A 21,598-nucleotide genomic window follows, 5' to 3' on the forward strand; every position below is an offset into this window, starting at 1 on the left:
TAGTTTTTCGTATAGCTTACCAATTACTGGTAGCAGAGATATTGGTCTTTATGAATTGGGATCGTGCGGTGTTTTCCCCGGTTTTTGTATCATGACCACATCTGCAACTTTCCAGCAAGTTGGAATATATTTAATTTTTAGGACGGCGTTCATCATTCATCTTTTAGACGGCAACAATATTATTTTTTAGCACTATGTTCTGTTCACTGGACGATCTTGGTTTTGATGAAAATGTTACATGGTCACCACAAAAAAATTGTATTCATATGATATTGGTCTTCGAATATGTTTCTTCTCTACTTTTTCCAATCGATATAACCCTGCCCGTCCATCCCCCCTGTTTCCATCTATTATTTTTTTATTTAAATTTGGCATAGGTCTCTCTACTGTACTTACCGCTGTTTATCAAAGAAATTTCTTTGATTTGGAATTTGCCTGAAATGTACAATGCAGTTGTAATATTGTAGTAAACGTCACCACCCAGCTCCATGCATTACATACCAACTGGGACTGGAACTGGGATGTATGATATTGCAGTAGTTAGTTGGTTTATTGTTAGCTTGAAATTGGAATTTATTCGCAGCACTTTATTTTTCATGATTTGAACAAACAATATTTATATTGGGTTTTATTTTTTTCTTGCGTTTTTGCAATATCATTTATCTAATTGAAAATGGATCATACGCTTTCATTGTTGAATACTTCAATAGTTATTCAAACAATTCCATGGTTTGTTTCTCTGTTGTGTTTTTTTCGTTCTTTTCAAGATGAAAGACAAAGAGTAATATATATGGATCGTTTGTTTTAGAGTGAAATTTAAGTGCATATAATAATATTCTTGAATTTACAAATGATTGATCTTTAATGTTTATCTATCTTTGGGTTAGGTAAAATATTGCAGACTAACTTTGAGTTTTTAACAGATGTTGAATGTTTCTTTACTCACGGGAGTGATGTTCGATTCCACATTTGAGTCAATGATAAAGGGTAGTTCTTCATGTAGGTCAGATGAAATTCACACTAAGTTCGAAAGCAATGAAGAAAATTGAAAAATCGCCAGCATAACAATTATAAGAATTATGCCATTATTCCTTTATATACTATTTTACATTATTTACACTTTCAATGCAATGTTATAAAGACAATTATATCTAATGAATGTTTCTTCTTTTTTTAATTTCAGGTAAGTCCTCTTGGAAGCGGTGGAAATAATGGTCACTTGTGGAAAATTGATTGTTTTTTCCATTGACTTTTTTTCCTGTGATGTATTCAAAAGAAAAAAACCTCAATGGAGCACACACACGTTTTTCTCGCAGTTTTTAGTGATAAGTACCATCATTAATGAATGAAAATAAATCGGTATTCAATGGCTTGATTTTTTTTTGTGTGAAAATAAAAATACAATGTTTGCATATAGTTTTTCCTCAATTGCAAACTATTCTTGTTGTTATTGATGTCATCGAATATTAGCATATAATAAAAAAATTTAATTAAAACAAACTAAATATAATTAAGTTACAACAACTAAATAGTCACTGAAAAAAAAATATTGTCAAAAGGACATAAAAATACGCATTCTTAAAATACGAATCCGAGATTTGCTTAATATAGGAGACACATTTCTCTGATACAAAGTTTTTCTCCTTGACCAAAAGTGTGCTTCACGGAAGCCACCGTGGTGAAATAATTAACATGCCCGCATGGCGTACAAAGGTCCTGCGTTCCATCCCTTGTGACATTCCATACTGTGACACAGTATTTCAATGCTTATCTAACACGTTGGCTGATAAGTCCCCCGTTCTAACAAAGAAAAACAATTTTTTTTTGTCAAAATTCATTTTTATTATTCAACATAGTTCCCTTCAAGAGCGATACAACGATTATAACGACCTTCCAATTTGTTGATACCATTTTGGTAGTACTCCTTCGGTTTTGCCTCAAAATAGGCCTCAGTTTCGGCTATCACCTCTTCATTGCAGCCAAATTTTTTCCCTGCGAGCATCCTTTTGAGGTCTGAGAACAAGAAAGTCGCTGCGGGCCAGATCTGGAGAATACGGTGGATGGGGAAGCAATACGAAGCCCAATTCATGAATTTTTGCCATCGTTCTCAATGACATGTGGCACGGTGCGTTGTCTTGGTGGAACAACACTTTTTTCTTCTTCATATAGGACCGTTTTGCCGCGATTTCGACCTTCAAACGCTCCAATAACGCCACTGTTGATGGTTTTTTCCCCTTCTCAAGATAATCGATAAAAATTATTCCATGCGCATCCCAAAAAACAGAGGCCATTACTTTGCCAGCGGACTTTTGACTCTTTCCACGCTTCGGAGACGGTTCACCGGTCGCTGTCCATTCAGCCGACTGTCGATTGGACTCATGAGTGTAGTGATGAAGCCATGTTTCATCCATTGTCACATATCGGGTGTATTACGAGTTAACAGCTGCAAACACCGCTCAGAATCATCAAGACGTTGTTGTTTTTGGTCAAATGTGAGCTCGCGCGGCACCCATTTTGCACAGAGCTTCCGCATATCCAAATATTGACGAATGATATGACCAACACGTTCCTTTGATATCTTTAAGGCCTCTGCTATCTCGATCAACTTCATTTTACGGTCATTCAAAATCATTTTGTGGATTTTTTTTATGTTTTCGTCGGTAACCACCTCTTTCGGGCGTCCACTGCGTTCACCGTCCACCGTGCTCATATCACCACGCTTGAATTTTGCATACCAATCAATTATTGTTGATTTGCCTGGGGCAGAGTCCGGAAACTCATTATCAAGCCAAGTTTTTGCTTCCACCGTATTTTTTCCCTTCAGAAAACAGTATTTTATCAAAACACGAAATTCCTTTTTTTTCATTTTTTTCATTTTTTTCACAATAACAAAAGTTGCTTCACAAAAGACGCTCAATCTCACAAACTAATTGACTTACAGACGTCAAATTTTGACACGAATCATTTGAAGGTTGGTACTATATAAAAATAATATGCATTTAATACTAGCGACGCCATCTATGTGTCAGACCGGGGACTTATCAGCCAACCGTTACGGCCGAAAGTTCGGCCAAATCTAATGGACCGTCCACCATGGATTGCGTTGTTGTACTAAAAACTAAAATTGCACACAACCCAAGTTATTCGTTAATCGAATAACTTGGGTTGATATCATTTCAAATTCAAATCATTAAAATCGCCACATTCTGTTCCTGAATTTGTACATTTTAAGTACATGAAGCTTTGCGCAAAATTCTTAGTTTGGACGGACGAATTGTTGTACATCTATGTTCTCTATGTATTCTTATTCTAACACAAGAAGCATTTTCTTTGGAACAGTTTTTCTCTTTTACACAAATTTCCAAATTGTTTATATCGTTTGTTTTCTAGCCGTTTTTTTGTTGTTGAACAACTTCAATATTGATGTACTTTTTCCCAAAGGTTGGCATGACAATGACTAACACTAGAAAAATGAAACTAAAATTTGAATTGAACTGAATTTGATTGGGTTAAATTGAATAGAAATGTGAAAACTAAATAGAGCAATACTGCACTTTGTTCAAAAAGCTATGCCATTCGTTAGTACCGTATTATCATGTCAAGTTATACTCCATTACTCGTGCATACCCTTGATACATAAAAAGAAAATTCAAATGGTAAAGCATAGAATTTTGCATAAATACAAATATAGATAAAGTTTTTACCTGCTGCATGAATCATACCAAGAGAATCCATGACATTGTAAAAATATTCAACTTTAAATGCTGAACAAATTATTACTTCGACTGTATAGTTTTTATTATCCCTATTTAAAGGGGACGGTGATAGAAATATGTTTGTATGTGCCTGCTTCAAATCTATCTATGTCTATGCCGATGAGATGGGAGGGTTGCATGCTCCTTCCGATAAAATTTTGGACTAGTGCTACAGAAGCTTTTCATGTAGCTTGGAGTGGCTGACGGTGAATATTTGCAATACCTTATTTTGCAACCTTATTCCGTCCCCAAAAGCAAGAATTTTCAATAACCACACAGGCGTAATCAACCTGCTTATAGATCGTTCGATCTTGTTTCTGATCTTGAAAATTTGTTAGTATAGGTTGTTGGTGGTCAACTCGTGATGAAAACTTCCTTGAATAGACGTACTAAAATCTACCTTTTATTATAACCTTCAATGTATACATCAACACGATGAGACATCGACATGCTTCATAACATCAGGAGAAAATAATCAACCAATGGGAACCTTGCAAAAGATATGTCTGGGGATTTCGTTATCGGGACCACTAGTCTTCTAGGATTTCAGAGACGTTAAGCGGACATTTAAACTAGGGTTAATTAATAGTACATTTCACCTAGGCTAGGTATAGTGCCAGCCGGCTCACTTAGACCATTCATCCCATTGTGGTACCGCAATGCTACCACATAGACAACAAAGAATGCTGCCCGGTTCGATTCATCTTAGCTTAGTCCGAACAGCGTTCCACATTGTGATGAAACCACTTACAGAAGCTTTGAAACACCCAACATTACTGAGAGGGAATAATCCGTAGCTGAAAAACTTTTGGGGTTCGGTGGAAACTGGGGTTGAAACTCTAGGTGCCCCAGCATAGTGGGATTTATAAACTGAAGTAGTATATTCCTTGATCGAGCTGGGGGCAAAGACCAGCATTTGCATTGCCAGACGCGAAAGGCCAATTACGATGTACCCCTGTGTGGGCTTTGTAAGCTAATGAGCAAAGGACGACTGATCGATCTGGGAGCAAGAATTAATCATCTTAGCCTTATCTTTGCACAATTAAAAATATTGGGATTCTGAACAAAATATCTATCTTTGAGAGTAAGGTCTTTGGCAGTTTGAGCACCAAATCCATCAATGATATAAATTTACTATTATATTTTGTTGGGGACTCGACGTGGCTTTAGTAAATTTCCACTGCATAAACCGCTATTCTCGCCAATGCATGATGAAAAGCCATTCAAACTACTTGATGAGATTTTGCAACCAAACGTAAGACGGGGTTTCGCTACGGTCCCCATCTCATCTCAACTCATTTAACAATTTTTTTAAGAATTTTTCTTTCGTCGAAGAATGTGCCAAATATTTTATGTATTTAGCGTGAGTGTAAATTTCAATGAACGTACAAAAGTCTCCTACAATTCTCAAGAGTAGTTAGAATGAACTACGGCGTGGTTAGGTTAGATATAGTGGCAGCCCGTTATTTCAGGTTCACTTAGACTATTCGGTTACTGTTATATTACAGTGGCGAACTTCTCTCTTATCACAGTTTTGCTCAATGACAAGGAACTTCATTTTATAGCTGAGTACGAACGGCGTTTCACATTACGGTGAAACCACTTAACAGGTTGGCTGATAAGTCGCCGGTCTGACACATTGTACATTGTAAGAAATTTTATAATGTTTCTTGCATTCTTAAGTGTTCCGATAATCTAACTAAACAATGGTTGCCTCTTATATTTCGCGATTAGAACAGAAATATTAATAAGCGACAATCTATGTCGAAGAACTTTTGCTACTCTGATAGAGGTGTCTCCCAAACATGCCTGCTGAACGCATCGACCGCTTCTTCAGGAGTCGAACAGTGGACTGACTGCTGCTTACTTTCGGGCTGATACGCGTACATCCACGATTTATCACAGACGTGTTTTGAAGCACGTCGATCGTATTTCTGGAGCATTTCTTTCGACCAGTCGACACGAGCCCTTTTTCGATTGACAAATTGTGTGGGTTCCAACGCGAACAAATTGCTTTGACGGTCAAATGTTCATGCAATAACAGGTTGGCTGATAAGTCCCCGGTCTGACACATAGATGGCGTCGCTAGTATTAAATGCATATTATTTTTATATAGTACCAACCTTCAAATGATTCGTGTCAAAATTTGACGTCTGTAAGTCAATTGAAAAAAAAAGAATTTCGTGTTTTGATAAAATACTGTTTTCTGAAGGGAAAAAATACGGTGGAAGCAAAAACTTTACTTGATAATGAGTTTCCGGACTCTGCCCCAGGGAAATCAACAATAATTGATTGGTATGTAAAATTCAAGCGTGGTGAAATGAGCACGGAGGACGGTGAACGCAGTGGACGCCCGAAAGAGGTGGTTACCGACGAAAACATCAAAAAATCCACAAAATGATTTTGAGTGACCGTAAAATGAAGTTGATCGAGATAGCAGAGGCCTTAAAGATATCATAGGAACGTGTTGGTCATATCATTCATCAATATTTGGATATGCGGAAGCTCTGTGCACAATGGGTGCCGCGCGAGCTCACATTTGACCAAAAACAACAACGTGTTGATGATTCTGAGCGGTGTTTGCAGCTGTTAACTAGTAATACACCCGAGATTTTCCGTCGATATGTGACAATGGATGGAACATGGCTCCATAACTACACTCCTGAGTCTAATCGACAGTCGGCTGAGTGGACCGCGACCGTTGAACCGTCTCCGAAGCGTGGAAAGACTCAAAAGTCCGCTGGCAAAGTAATGGCCTCTGTTTTTTGGGATGCGCATGAAAAACCATCAACAGTGACTATTATATGGCGTTATGTGAGCGTTTGAAGGTCGAAATCGCGGCAAAACGGACCCATATAAAGAAGAAAAAAAGTGTAGTTCCACCAAGGTTAGGTTAGGTGGCAGACCGATGTATCAGGCTCACTTAGACTATTCAGTCCATTGTGGTACCACATTGGTGAACTTCTCTCTTATCGCTGAGTGCTGCCCGATTCCATGTTAAGCTCAATGACAAGGGACCTCCTTTTTGTAGCCGAGTCCGAACGGCGTTCCACATTGCAGTGAAACCTCTTAGAGAAGCTTTGAAACCCTCAGAAATGTCACCAGCATTACTGAGGTGGGATAATCCACCGCTGAAAAACTTTTTTAGTGTTCGTTCGAAGCAGGAATCGAACCCACGACCTTGTGTATGCAAGGCGCGCATGCTAACCATTGCACCACGGTGACTTCCAAAGTCATATGGTGCAAACAATTAAATTAATTTAATTATATCTATGTTAGTGAATTCTTTTTGAGCTTTTCTCTCTAAAAGTCCTCCATGGACAAAGTGTAATGATTTTGTTATTATTCAACACCAGAACAGTGTTACAACAATAAAAGTTTAATTCAACACACTAATGTATTAAAAAACTTGTTTTGAATAAAACTTAGAAAGTTTCACCGTTGTTTAAAACCCCAAACACTTACTCACTGTGTTCTGTCAGTCTTTAGAACTACTTGAACTATTTTACCCTAAACCGGAAACAATGATAATGAGATGGAAATGGCACAGCATCTGCCAAAAACTGATTCGTCAGTGTGACTATACATTAGAGCGATATACATATAGACTCTATGGTGCACACCAATGTAGAATGTATACCTATACTTCCATTAGCTATGCATTACGAGTTTTTTAATTAGCCCTTGACTCAACCAAGAAAGATGCAAAAAACAAAATGGAAGCCTCCCTCATTTTCTCTTAGTTGTTCTTTCGGCACGAAGCACCAGGAAAAAGGAATACAACATTAGAGTAAGTAATTTAGCATTTACAAAGTCAACTTTTATTGTTAGTGTCATTGTCTGGTTAAGAGTATAGTATACTTTTTTTGCTTTATCTAATTCGACATAAAATTACAGCATACCTTTAGGTGTTTTGTTTGTTAGGATGTTGACAAAACAGTGCAAAGTATGAGAATATTTCCCCTCGTGTAAACACCAATGTTTACAACGATATTTGACTAGACATTGCCTATTGATTTTCTATTTTGCTTTTACTGTATCTCTAACTTTTGGATAAAGCCAATAGAATAAAGCCTACAAGTATACACAAATAAAAGGTTTTTGTATATTATATAATTCTACAAAATAGCTATAAATATTGGCAAAGGGCCAACGATTGAGCTAAAAGTGAAATCAATTGTTGGCAAACAAAATAAACTCTTTAGATTTTATTGAAGAAACGGGTAAGATAACGACAATCAAAAAGGTCAACATATAATAACGAAATCACTGTATTTATATGAAATGGATTTAGAGCCGTATATTGAAGAAGAACTTGAATATAGGCAAAGTCAGCTAGTACTGATGGCACCAAAAATATTTCGTTTGGTTTCTGGCTGGCGATTCCAGTCTATAACTCTCAAACTAAATTGAATTTTGTGCCAAGCAATGAATGAAAGTGTATGAAATGAAAAGTTTTTCATTGGAACCGACTAGGCATTTCTTCTATGAAAAATATGCCAATATCAAAGGTAAATGTGAAAAAAAAGTCTCGATAAATGGACAGCACTTAACTGTGCACTCGAAACAAATTTATTCCAATTATGTTATTGGCTTTGGAATATTTTGAAGCTAGGAAAAACATTTTCGGTAATTGACTTTTCCAAACTACTATATAAACAAGTCAAAAGAGTCTGAATCAATTAAATTGGTTAAACAATGATTATTAAAAAAAAAAAACAACAACAACAACAACAAAACTTCAATCCATCGGTGATGAAGATGACCTATCTAAAAATTGAAAATTAAAGTATCAGGAACCCCACAACGAAACAATATTATCGTAACCAGAAAGATTTTATGTCCTTAAAATACGAAGATAGACTTCTCTGAAACAACGATTGTTTTTACCAAAAGTGGATAAACTTTTTAAAATAGGCATTTTGGTGATTCGTCTTTAAAATGGGTATCTTTACACAGGAGAAAATTCCGTTGAACTGATGACAATTTGTCTTTAAAAATTCTTAAACAATTCTTGAATGTCAAGGAAATAGTAAAAAAAATTCGATGATTTTTGGCATCTGCAATATAGATTTAAAAAAGCGTTTACAACTAGAAGACGTCTTTCCTTTCAATAATCTTTATACCCTGCGCCACACTGTGGAACAGGGTATTATAAGTTAGTACATATGTTTGCAACACCAAGAAGGAGACGAGTTAGACACATGGTGTCTTTGGCAAAAATGCTCAGGGTGGGCTCCTGAGTCAATATAGGCATGTCCGTCTGTCCGTGAACACATTTTTAAAATCAAAGTCTAGGTCGCAGTTTTAGTCCAATCGACTTCAAATTTGGCACAAGTATGTGTTGTGGCTCAGAATATAACCCTATTGATTTTGGAAGAAATCGGTTCAGATTTAAATATAGCTCCCATATATATTTTTCGCCCGATATGAACTAATACGGCCCCAGAAGCCAGAGTTTACATTTACACTCATATGACGATTTACACTCATATGACCATAGAGGCCAATTTTTGCTCCGATTTAGTAGAAATTTTGCACTGGGAGTAGAATAAGCATTGTAGCTATGCGTGTCAAATTTGGTTGAAATCGGTTCAGATTTAGATATAGCTCCCATATATATGTTTTTCTTATTTGGTCAAAATACCAACAAATCATCGAATTTTTTTGACCATTTCCTTGATATTCAAGAATTGTTTAAGAATTTTTAAAGACAAGTTGTCATCAGTTTAACGGAATTTTCCCCTGTGTAAAGATACCCATTTTAAAGACGAATCACTAAAATGGCTATTTTAAAAAGTTTATCCACTTTTGGTACAAATCGCCACTGCTTAGTCGAAAAGTTGTAGAAATGGCTCTAATTTTCCTAGACTTCTAATACATATATATCGAGCGATAAATCATAATTAAACTTTTGCGAAGTTTCCTTAAAATTGCTTCAGATTTAAATGTTTCCCATATTTTTTACTAACATTGTGTTCCACCCTAGTGTATTAGCCGACTTAAATGTTGAGTCTATAGATTTTATAGATGCCTATCAAATTCTGTCCAGATCGAGTGATATTTAAATGTATGTATTTGGGACAAACCTTTATATATAGCACCCAACACATTTGACGGATGTGATATGGTATCGAAAATTTAGATCTACAAAGTGGTGCAGGGTATAATATAGTCGGACCCGCCCGACTTTAGACTTTCCTGAAAAAAAAGCATGCCCGTGTTCTTGCTTCTAAGAAGCAAATTTTAATTTTTGGTTTTTCCAGCTTTTTTTCTTCATATGCTACCAAAGTCCTTTAAAAACGAGTTAACTACAACTTCCAAATTCAGACTCGACTACTAGTAGAAATTATGCTATGTTTCAAGTAAAAAACGTGTTGAAAACCATTTCCTATTTTTGAACGATGTTTTGCTTTGTAGTCAAGATGCAAAAATACAACAAATTTAAAGACAATTTAATTAATTTTAAAGAATTTTTCTGAATTTTTAAAGTCAAGTTGACGTTACCCCAAAAAATTAAACCCAAAAAATTCTTTCAAGTTATGATGCCCATTTTCAAGTCAAATCACTTAATTATAAGGACATACGACTTCATTGAAAAGTTTATCGACTTTTGGACAAAGAAAAAAAAACTTTATATTAGAGAAATGCGTATTTTATTCTAAGCAAAATTTACATTCGTATTTTAAAGACATGAAATCCTTGGCCGCACGACAAATTTTTTTCAGTGTAGAAGTTGCTAAAATCTAAGGGCTTCAATAGAATTCTAGTTATTTATTTAGACATTTTAGTGGGTGAACATTATTATTCATCAACATTACTCAACAAAAACGCTGCAATTTTTCCACATAAAAAATGAAACTAATATTAAATCACCAGTCAATGTATGTTTATAGCCAACCCTTTTTTTTCAACCACAAATACCTGCACCGTCACCAATAACATTGGTTTTGTTTTTTAAATTACGTTGGAATAAAATATCCGACAATATAAATAAGCGTTAAAAACTAACAGACACAATCGATGCATAAACTATTGTACAATTCATTGCTTTTTATGCAAATTCGATACAATAGACAACCATAGCCATGTTAAATAAACTCTAAATCATAAAAATAAATAATAAATCTAAAAATAATGAATGAGTCATCATATTTCAAGTAAACTTAATAATTATATAGATATCATTGTTAAAAATTTGTAGAGAAAGTTTAATTAGGCAGACAATGCTTCATGACCGTTTATAAGTGGTGAGGTATTGCGAAATTTAATTTTTTGTCATATATTTAAATATGTCGAAATATTTGTGGAGAATTTTGTAGAACTCAAAAAAAAAAAGGTTTACCTAAATGAGAAAAAAGAAATTACAATGATAATAATAAAAAATAAAAGAAAATAAAAAAATTGTCCCATAGCTGTGTAGAGCCTGGGACCTGACACTTGAATACAAATTGAAAACAATTACGTTTTCAGAACCTGAATGCTGGATGTTGTTTGCCACAATATATGTGTTGATTTACTTTCATCAATGGATCGCTTTTAAATGTGAAAGCCGTTCAAGATTATTTCTATGGGTTTCGGAACTTAATCCTTTGACTACCGATGTTCACTACACACACAGAAAAAACATGTTTGGACATGGTTGGCGCATCCATTTAATGCTTATCTAGAGCATGTAATTGCCGCGAAAACCATGTATTTTGTCGTTGTAAAAATAGTTTTCGAGCGGAGAAAAATGTATGGTGGCAATAAGCATTTGAATGGTTCTCAAATACCGCAAACATGTTCTATCATTTAAATGATAGAATTTGAGACCATTAAATGGTCGGGAAAATCATGTACCTGACCATTCATTTTTTTTACTTTTTTACAGGGAAAAAAGTATTTTTATAGGTTACGTATAGACATGTCTAGAACCATTACATGGCCATAAAGACCATTTACATTTTTTCGTGACCATTTAATTTTTTAACTTGTTTGCAGCGAAAAGAATTTTATAAAAACATTGAGCAGGTACACACGATTTTCATTTTGCGCGTCAGTCGTGTGTTGGTTGTTTCTTGGAATGGACGGAGAATACGAATTTACTGTGTTTTGTGTTAATTTATTTATTCAGAAGTGGCACGTGGTTTTATGTGAACAGAAAAAAGGAAAGTGTAATTGAAAAAATGTACCTGTTTTGTGTCCCGCATTTTATATGGTATCATTTATTTTTAAGTTATTTTAAGTTACATGATGTCTGCGTTTGTACATTTCATGGGCACGATGTAAATATGGAATAATTACTTATTGTTGAAATTGAAATGAAATAGAGTGTGTAAAAATATATGATGTTTGCTTGAACGGCATTGTAAATACAAATAAACAATGAATTAGTTTATAAATAAATAAAAACAAGCAAATAAAATTAATTTTGTGTTTTCTTTTCTCAAGTGGCGTCCTTTTTGCGACGATGAAAAAAGTTTTTTCATAAAGATCAAAACATTTTAGGTTGTGACCAGGTTCTTTTAACTGGGAGAAAAACATTTTTAATGAAAACCATAACATTTTAAATCGTGACCATTGTCTTTTCATTGAAACAAAATTCTTTTTATCAATATAATAACATTTTAGATGAGGACAATTACATTTTTCTTAGAACCATGTTCACTGAGCCAACATGGTTGCAGGTTAAAATGTTACATGGTCGCCGCAAAAATAGCTCCTATCATATTATTTTGCTCTTCGAATATGATTGTGACAATCATGTTTCTTCTCTGCGTGTGAATCCAAAGATTTTGACCAAACCCCTTAAGGGTATTAGTATTGATACCCAACGAAAAATGCGGCTTCGTCAAAATAAAGACGTTTTTTTGCTTTTAATTAATTATTTATATTTATACCCTTCACCACTACTGTGGTACAGGGTATAATAAGTTTGTGCATTTGTATGTAACGCCAAGAAATAGTGGTCATAGACCCATCTTTTAGTATACCGATTGGCTTAGAATTAAATTCTGAGTCGATTTAGCGATGTCCGTCTGTCTGTCTGTCTGTCCGTGCGTCTGTCTGTATATGTAATTTTGTGCACAAAGTACAGCTCGCAATTTAAGTCCGATCGTCGTCAATTTTGGCACAGGGCCGTTTCTAGGGACAAAGACAATCGCTATTGGTTTTGGAAAAAATCGGTTCAGATTTAGATATAGCTGCCATATATATTTATCCCCGATTTGGTCATAGTTAGCGTGTTTATCAACCGATTTTCTTGAAATACCGTACATCCAAATATTTTATGAATCTCAAAGTTTACTACCGATCTTCGTGAAATTTTGCATAGAGGGTAGAATTGACATTCTACTAATGTTTGGTAAATTTGATTGAAATCGGTTCAAAGTTAGATATAGCTCCCATATATATCTTTCGTCCGATTTGAACTTATATGGCCACAAAAGCCAGAGTTTTACCGTGATTTGCTTCAAATTTTGCACAAGGGGTACGTTTAATAGTATCGTTAAGTGTGTCAAATTTTGTTAAAATCGGTTCAGATTTATATATATCTCACATATATATCTTTCGCCCAATTTGGACTTATATGGTCTCAAAAGCCAGAGTTTTACCCTGACTTACTTCAAATTTTGCACAAGCGGTACTTTAACGATACTATTGTATGTGCCAAATATGGTCAAAATCCATTCAGATTTAGATATAGCTCCCATATATATCTTTCGTCCGATTTGAACTTATATGGCCTCAAAATCCAGGGTTTTGCCGTGATTTGCTTCAAATTTCGCACAAGGAGTACGTTTGGTAGTATCGGTAATTGTGCCAAATTTAGTTGAAATCGGTTCAGATTTAGATATGGCTCCCATATATATCTTCCGTCCGATTTGCACTCATATGACCAGGGGACGAAAGTTATACTGCCATTTACGTGAAATTTCGCATAGATAGCAGAATTATTATTCTAACTATACATGTCAAATTTAGTCAAAATCGGTTCAGATTATATATAGCTCCCATATATACGTACATTAGAGTTGGGGAAATAGGGTAGACTGTCACACATTTTAGACCCATTTTCAATGGAAGTGTCCTCCAATTAACTGGATAGCGTTAGCCGATTTAAATTTTAATTCTAGAGATTTTGTAGAAGTAAAAAAGTTGTCTCCTTTATGTTATATAGCTTCCAGCAAATGTGAAGTAGTTGAGATGGTAACACAAATTTTGGCCTACATAGGGGTGAAGGGTATAATATAGTCGGCACCGCCCGACTTTAGACTTTACTTACTTGTTTTTCAATGAATTATTAAATCAAACACAGAAATTATAATAATAGAACTTGAACTAAACTTTAGTTTATTAAATAAAAACATTAAAAATTTCAATTACTTTTCATATTATTCTGATATCGAAACAAGAAATATATTTTTTTATTTTCGTCTTTAATTTCCAAATGTTTTTGTTACTCAATTAAAACTTAAATACTGTTAAAATATTTATTTTTATTTAATGACTGGCACCATGTAGTCTAATTTGTATATATACCCAAATTGTGGCGTCCTCTTAATACCGGTTAATAAAGCTGTTAATGTTTATTCCGATAATTTTTGCACTTTTGATTTTATATCCCCCAATCAAGTGTTTTTTATTTCTATTCTCATTGGCTTGACTTTATGTTTGTACATTGTTTTGGTTTGATATTGGTTTTGTCAAGTTATGCAGTATATTAAATTTTTTATTGTTATAGGATGACCAGCCTACGTCAAAGTTTCGTGTTTCAGAGTGTTAAAAGTTTTTCCAGAAGCATTTTCCAAATATCCGAATACCGTTTTTATCAATTTATTCTCTCATTCTATGGTAGAGAGGCCAAATTGATAACAAATTCTTGATAAACCTCGAAATGTTCTGATCTATCTAAGCACTATATATGTACTTCCACTGCTTTCATTTGCCTTTCACTTTCGTTTATAGAATATTTGACTTTTAAAGCCACATTACCTTCAGAGGTTTGTGCCAGTTTTCTTATCTAGAAAACATTTTTATTTACTTTTTTTTTTAATTCCAAAACAGCATTTCCTTCAGTTTGTTTTTGTTAAGAAATTGTATGACAGTTTTGTTTGTTTTTATTGTTGATTCCATTAACGATGTTAACTTGTATTTGTCACCATGATTGTTAATCAGTTTTCTCAGACGAACATTTTGTTCTAATTTTGGTGTTAAATTTGAAGGCACCCAACATATTTATATGTCAGAGTATTAATTTTAGTTTTTAATTTCTCCACAAGCGGAAGTTTTATGTTTCTGTTAATTAGTCTTAATAACTGTCTATTATGAACGACTCGTTCCATGTAGCACATGCCCTGCCTGCCCGTTCATCCATATTCTTTGCATGATCAATCAATTTGTCATGTTTCTTTAAATTTCTATTTGTCTTTTTTTATTTGTTTGAATGTCATTCGCTGATTGGACAAGGTTATGAGAATTTAATAAAATTAAAGAATACAGACATTGTAACATGAAAATTATATGATTTTTATTGATTAATTTATCTATGAGCTTTATAGGCTAAAAAATTGAAAATCTAGCCACAAATGAAGGCATTTGGCCAAATCCGTAAACTCCAATTTTAGATGCTCGCAAATAAGCCATTAAGCTGTTTTTTTTTTTTTTTTATCGTATCGGGGTCTAACTAATAGGGAATGGAAGTGAAATCTTAATCTTAAGCTACTGTGGTGTTGGTAAATTTTACTCCATCTTTTTGGTTTTTAATTTACTGAGTTCTATTAAACTTTGTTTTGTTTAACTAGTCTTATATTTTTCTTACTTTAAAAACAAATAAATTACAAATCAAAAAAAAATTGCCAATTTTTTTTTCAAAAAATAAATCGGTTAATTTGCCAATACCTCACCTCAGCAGTTAAACGTTAAGAACGGTTAATATTTTAAAGCATAAACTAAATAAAAAAAATATTTCTTAAAATTTTTAGAATGTTAGTTTTTATGTTTATATTATTGTTAGTTACTAATTTCCTAATTCCCTAACTCTAGTTCTCAATAGCTAAAAAATAACATGCATGTATACCAATCACTTTTCAATATTGCTTCATCATTTTCTATACCCAAGTAAACAAACAAATTGAGAGGTTCAATAAATTTTCTAGCATGCTATACAATTTTCCAAACGTTTCTCTTTTTCTCTCTTTTTTTTGTTATTCTTTAGACTAAGAGGCAGGGATGGAAAATGCAGTACTATAGTACTTTTTTCAATACTTTTTCACCCCGGTCAGTACGGTAGTACCCCCGCGAATGATTTAGTACCTTTTGTATAGACATTTTTGAGTCGATATCAGATTTATGGTACAATAGCTTTGACAAAATATTTTAATGTTTTGAGAAAGTCTTTATCAACCTTTTTAATACTCTTTTACAAATATGGCAAAACAGACAAGTTCATGTGGTAAGAAAATCTCGATTTTGTATAAGCCATAGTCAAAAACAGAATTTTATTGAATTTCAAGAATGTTTTAGTCGAAAAAAGAATGCGATTCTATATTATCGATTTTTTATTTCGGTAGAAAATTTTGGCAAAAATTTATTTCTTTTTTGCAAAATTTTATTTCCATAGAAAATTTTGACACAAATTTATTTTAATTGAAAATGTTGTAAAAATTTTATTTCTATAGGAAATTTTTGCAAAATTTTATTTCTATAGAAAATTTTTGAAAAATTTTATTTCTATAAAAATTTTTTGCAAAATTTTATTTCTATGGAATATGTTGTCAAAGTTTTTTTATATAGAAAATTTTGTCAAAATTATATTTATATAAAAAATTTTGTAAAAATTTTATTTTTATAGATTTTTTTTTTCAAAATTTTGTTTCTATAAAAAAATTTGTCAAAATTTTATTTTCTTTAAAATTCAGTACAAAGGAGCTCTTGACAATAATCTTCCAGTGAAATTTTTGTTGAAATTTAGTAAAAAGTACCTTTTCGCTCAAAAAAATAATTTTTTTTGTACTTTCTTAAAAATTGTATTTTCCATCCCTGTTAAGAGGTAGTATTAAAAATTTCCTCTCCCTCTATGACAAAATATAATTCTTTATAGCATTGTTGCCAGTATTGGGGGGTTTTCTCCAAATCGGGGATATTTTTTCGTGGATGGGGATAACATTTTTGAGTTGGGGACTTAGGTTAGGTTAGGTTGCAGCCCGATGTATAATGCTCACTTAGACTATTCAGTTCATTGTGATAGCAAATTGGTGAACTTCTCTCTTATCACTAAGTCCTGCCCGATTCCATGTTAAGCTCAATGACAAGGGACCTCCTTTTTATAGCCGAGTCCGAACGGCGTTCCACATTGCAGTGAAACCACTTAGAGAAGCTTTGAAACCCTCAGAAATGTCACCAGCATTACTGAGGTGGGATAATCCACCGCTGAAAAACTTTTTGGTGTTCGGTCGAAGCAGAAATCGATCCCACGACCTTGTGTATGCGAGGCGGGCATGCTAACTATTGCACCACGGTGGCTCCCGTGGTGCAATGGAATTGGGGACTTGGGAATTTGATGGGTAATTTCTACAAATTTGGGAATTTTTGTGGGGAATTTTCGAAATAATAAAATAAAATAAATAAAATTAAACATTATGGTTTATATGAAATTCTTTACATGATTAAAAAAGACTTAAAGAAATACAGAGAATCTCCAAAATAAAAAAATCCTCCACTTTATTCCACTGCATTTATTTGGGCGTCCAAGAGCTACTTTACGTTTTACTATGTTTCCTTAGAAATTGTTTACTATTGTGAAATTATGTCGTAAGGACTCATCTGCGTATATCACTGATTTGGAAATTATATCTCATACATATAGAATAGAGTTCATATCGGGACAACAACGCCTTTTGGTCTATCACCCAATTTTATTTCTTGACTATTTAGAAATAAGTTTTCATTAATATTTATTTCTCAAGTAGTTAGAAGATGATTTGCATAAGAAAAAAATTTCGATGACTCTTTATACCAATAATTAACTCTGATGAGGGCTGGTATCGGATGATATTTTGAGCACCCGCATCCTGGTTTTGTGTTTTTAAATCTTGATTTTTTGTAACTCGCAAACTGGTATAACAAAAATTGCAAAAATTGCAATTTTTTCCAATTTTTATTTTTTACGGATTTTATACAAAAGAGTCCACTTTACTTTTTTCAAAAAAACTTTCTAAAATTTTATTGAGGATTTTTGGGGATGAAAGCGTTCCATTTTGGGGACAAGATCCCGGAAAATACGGGCAACACTGCTTTATACCAAGGGAAGAGAGAGAGATGGAGAGAATATATTAGCTATCTGAAATTATTGGCGGCTAATAATTAAAAATATATGGGATTAATAAAAATGCAATTTTTTTTTCAAATTCATGAGCTGTTATTGGAGGTGCACATTAAAATCTTGACATTCCTTTTTTAATATTTACTTTTAAATACCATGAAATATGATGCCACATTCACTAATTATTTGTTCTCTATTTTTGTTTCATTACAGGTAATTTAAACAATGTTTAACAATTTTATACGGTACCCGTAAGTTTTTGTTTAATACTATGATCAGAGCAATTCCAAAAAGGATTGATACAAGTCGTTCATATTAAAGGCTCCGTTATACAAAATATCTTCCCGGTAACAAACAACATTTAGAGGATAGCTTCGATGAAAACGGAGCGGTCCCCGGGGGCCATGGTTCATGGTTCCAAATATTAGTCAAGTCTTTAAAGATGGCCAATTATAAAGCCTCTATGTTAGTCTTTGGCTTAGAACCAATACCTTAAATATAGTTTTTTTTTGTCTGTTTAGTTCAGATGCCAGTCTCCAAGAATAAAATCTTGCGCGTGTGTGTGTATTTTTTTAGTTTTCGTCTACGGCAATTATTCTCTTCTGTCCCTCTAATTTAAGTTCTCTAGAAATGTCATGATTAAGATTTCCATTTTCGTGTTGACTTTTTTCCCCATTCAATTTTAATTTATGCTAATTTTGACACAAATTTTAATGCAATTTTTGTTGTTGTGTGAAACCGGTTATGTGGTGGTTTTCATTGTTAGGGTTCGGCCCCTATTGTGGCAGTTGACGATATCTAGTTTGTTTTTTCTTTGCTTGTGTTACATCGCAGCTACAAGTCGCTGCCTTTGGCTATGACGTTGGTGACGATGATGATGCCTCTGCTATGACTATGGTAATGGATAGGCTGCTCCATTGTAGTTGAGTTTGCTAAATTGGGGTTGGTGCGATTCGCTGTGGTTTATATTTGCTTACTGTTTGTTATATTTTTTATTTGTGGTATATTTTAATTTGGTATTTTGCATTATGATATTGAATATGAATTTTTTTCGATGATATCAAACACAGAGAGGAAAACCTAGTAAGAAGTATATGACACCCTACACCAATCTCACTATGCAAGAACCTAAAGGCGTCATATTGTCAATCAATCCTAATAAATGTGCACAGCATTTTTACCAGATTCAATCATCAAATTAATTGATTCCATTATTTTTTAATTGGAATTTCTTCAATCCTGAAAATGATGATATTAATCACTCGATTAATTAGAAATATTTAATATACTCGATTCGAAAATTAACTGAGTTCTGCGGCAATTCTATGTAAATTCTTAAATGATTTAATTAAAAATTTAATTGTTTTTGATAGCAAAACTTAATTAATTGTTTACATTAAAAATATAATTGATTTTTATTATATATTTTTTTAGATTAAAATCTTAATTGGAATAATTATTATTTTAATTGAAAAAGTAGTAATTTTGAACCTTTTTTCATTTGATTAAAAAGTTCAATATACATTCGTACTTCTCTATAATGAATCTTAACGGGGCCAGAAAATGACTTCATTATACACACAAAAAAATTTCACGAAAATTTTTCCAATTAAAATTTTAATTGAGTTTAAAAAAATATTCAATTAAAAATTTAATTGATTCAACAATTTTTTAATTGAAACAAAAATCAATCACAAAAATAATAGTATCAATTAATTTTTTAATTGGATCAATTAACTTTTTAATTGACCTTAAATTAATTTTTTGATTGATACTATCATTTCTGTGATTGAAGGCATTTCAATTAAAAATTAATTGGATCAATTAATTTCGTGATTGAATCAGAAAAATTTTTTTTTGTGTTTATAGATTGCATTATACAAAAATTATCAATTAGCAGTGTTTTGGAAATTTGTTCATTATAGAGAGAGCTTCAATTGTATTGGTGTTCACTGTACACAAAAAAAATATCACCAAAATAGTTCCAATTAAAAAGTTAATTGAAGTTGAAAATTTTTTCAATTAATAAATTAATTGATACAATTAACTTTTTAATCATGATAGAAACATTAAGTTAATTAAGTCAATGATTGAAATTTTTAAAATGTTTAATTAAAAAATTAATTGATACAATTACCTTTTTAATCAAATTCAGAAGACTAATTCAGTTAAAAAAAGTGCTGATTTGTTTTTACTTTTTTAATTAAAAATGTATTTCAAACAATCATTTGTTAATCCAAATAAAAACTCTAAGCCAATCTAACTAAGTAATTAAAAATAGTAACCCTTTTTAATTAATAAATTAATTGCGTTTTGCAATCAACATCAATTAAATTTTTAATTGAATCAATTAAAAAATTAATTGAATTTTGCTGAAAAAATCAATTAATTTTTTAATCAAGAATTTTTTCTATGCCCAATTAAAACTGTGATTGATACTATCATTTTCGTGATTGAAGACATTTCAATTAAAAAATTAATTGGATCAATTAATTTGGTGATTGAATCAGAGAAAAAATTTTTTGTGTGTATAGAAGTTTGAATATAAAGGGTGGTTAAAATTTCAAGGGCCGATGTTGATTTTGAATAAAACACAAACTATTTAGGAAATTATTGTAATTTTATTATGATATATTGGTATTACTCAATTATGTATGGAACAAAATATCGGCCAAATGGGCGCCGCGACCTCGGTGGCACACCTTCATCCGATGGTCCAAATTTTCGACGCTGACGCTGAGGCATAATGGAGCTTCTATGCCGTTAATGTACCGAATTATCTCATTCTTTAGCTCTTGAATTGTTGCTGGCTTATCGTTGATACCTCTTTTCTTTCAAATAACCCCAAAGACAAAAGTCCAACGGTGTCAAATCACATGATCTTGGCGGCCAATTGACATCGCCATTACGTGAGATAACACGGCCATTGAATTTGTTGCGCAAAAGAGCCATTGTTTCGTTAGCTGTGTGGCAAGTGGCACCGTCCTGCTGAAGCCACATATCGTCCACATCCATATCTTCCAATTCGGGCCATAAAAAGTTCGTTATCATCTCACGATAGCGAACACCATTCACAGTAACTGCCTGACCGGCATCATTTTGGAAAAAATACGGCCCGATGATGCCGCCAGCCCATAAACCGCACCAAACAGTCACTCTTTGTGGGTGCATTGGTTTTTCGACAATCACTCTTGGATTCTCATTCGCCCAAATGCGGCAATTCTGTTTATTGACGAATCCACTGAGGTGAAAATGTGCCTCATCACTGAAGATGATTTTGTTCGAAAATTGATCATCTACTGTTGCCATTTCTTGGAACCATTCTGCCCATTCACAACGTCCATGGTTCAAATTGAGTAAGTCTGAAATAGAGAAATGTCAAATAAAATTCGGAAAAAAACTTGGCGTTAGGTGTGGTTCACATTCAACATCGGCCCTTACAATTTAACCACCCTTTATAAGTTACTAGTTGTAAGTATTGCGCTTTCATTTTTGTCAGTGTACATAAGCTATTAATATCATGACATACACAGCAGCC

The 21,598-nt window shown here is 33.2% G+C and overlaps 1 protein-coding gene across 6 annotated transcripts in view; it reads left to right on the top strand.

The window, feature by feature from the left end:
- LOC142236606 (uncharacterized) overlaps nt 1-21,598 on the top strand; it is a 747,498-nt gene that overhangs the window by 237,204 nt on the left and 488,696 nt on the right. The gene's annotated exons all lie outside the window — the stretch shown is intronic.

This window comes from Haematobia irritans, chromosome 4, assembly GCF_050003625.1.
Source record: "Haematobia irritans isolate KBUSLIRL chromosome 4, ASM5000362v1, whole genome shotgun sequence".
NCBI classification, from domain to species: Eukaryota; Metazoa; Arthropoda; class Insecta; order Diptera; family Muscidae; genus Haematobia; species Haematobia irritans.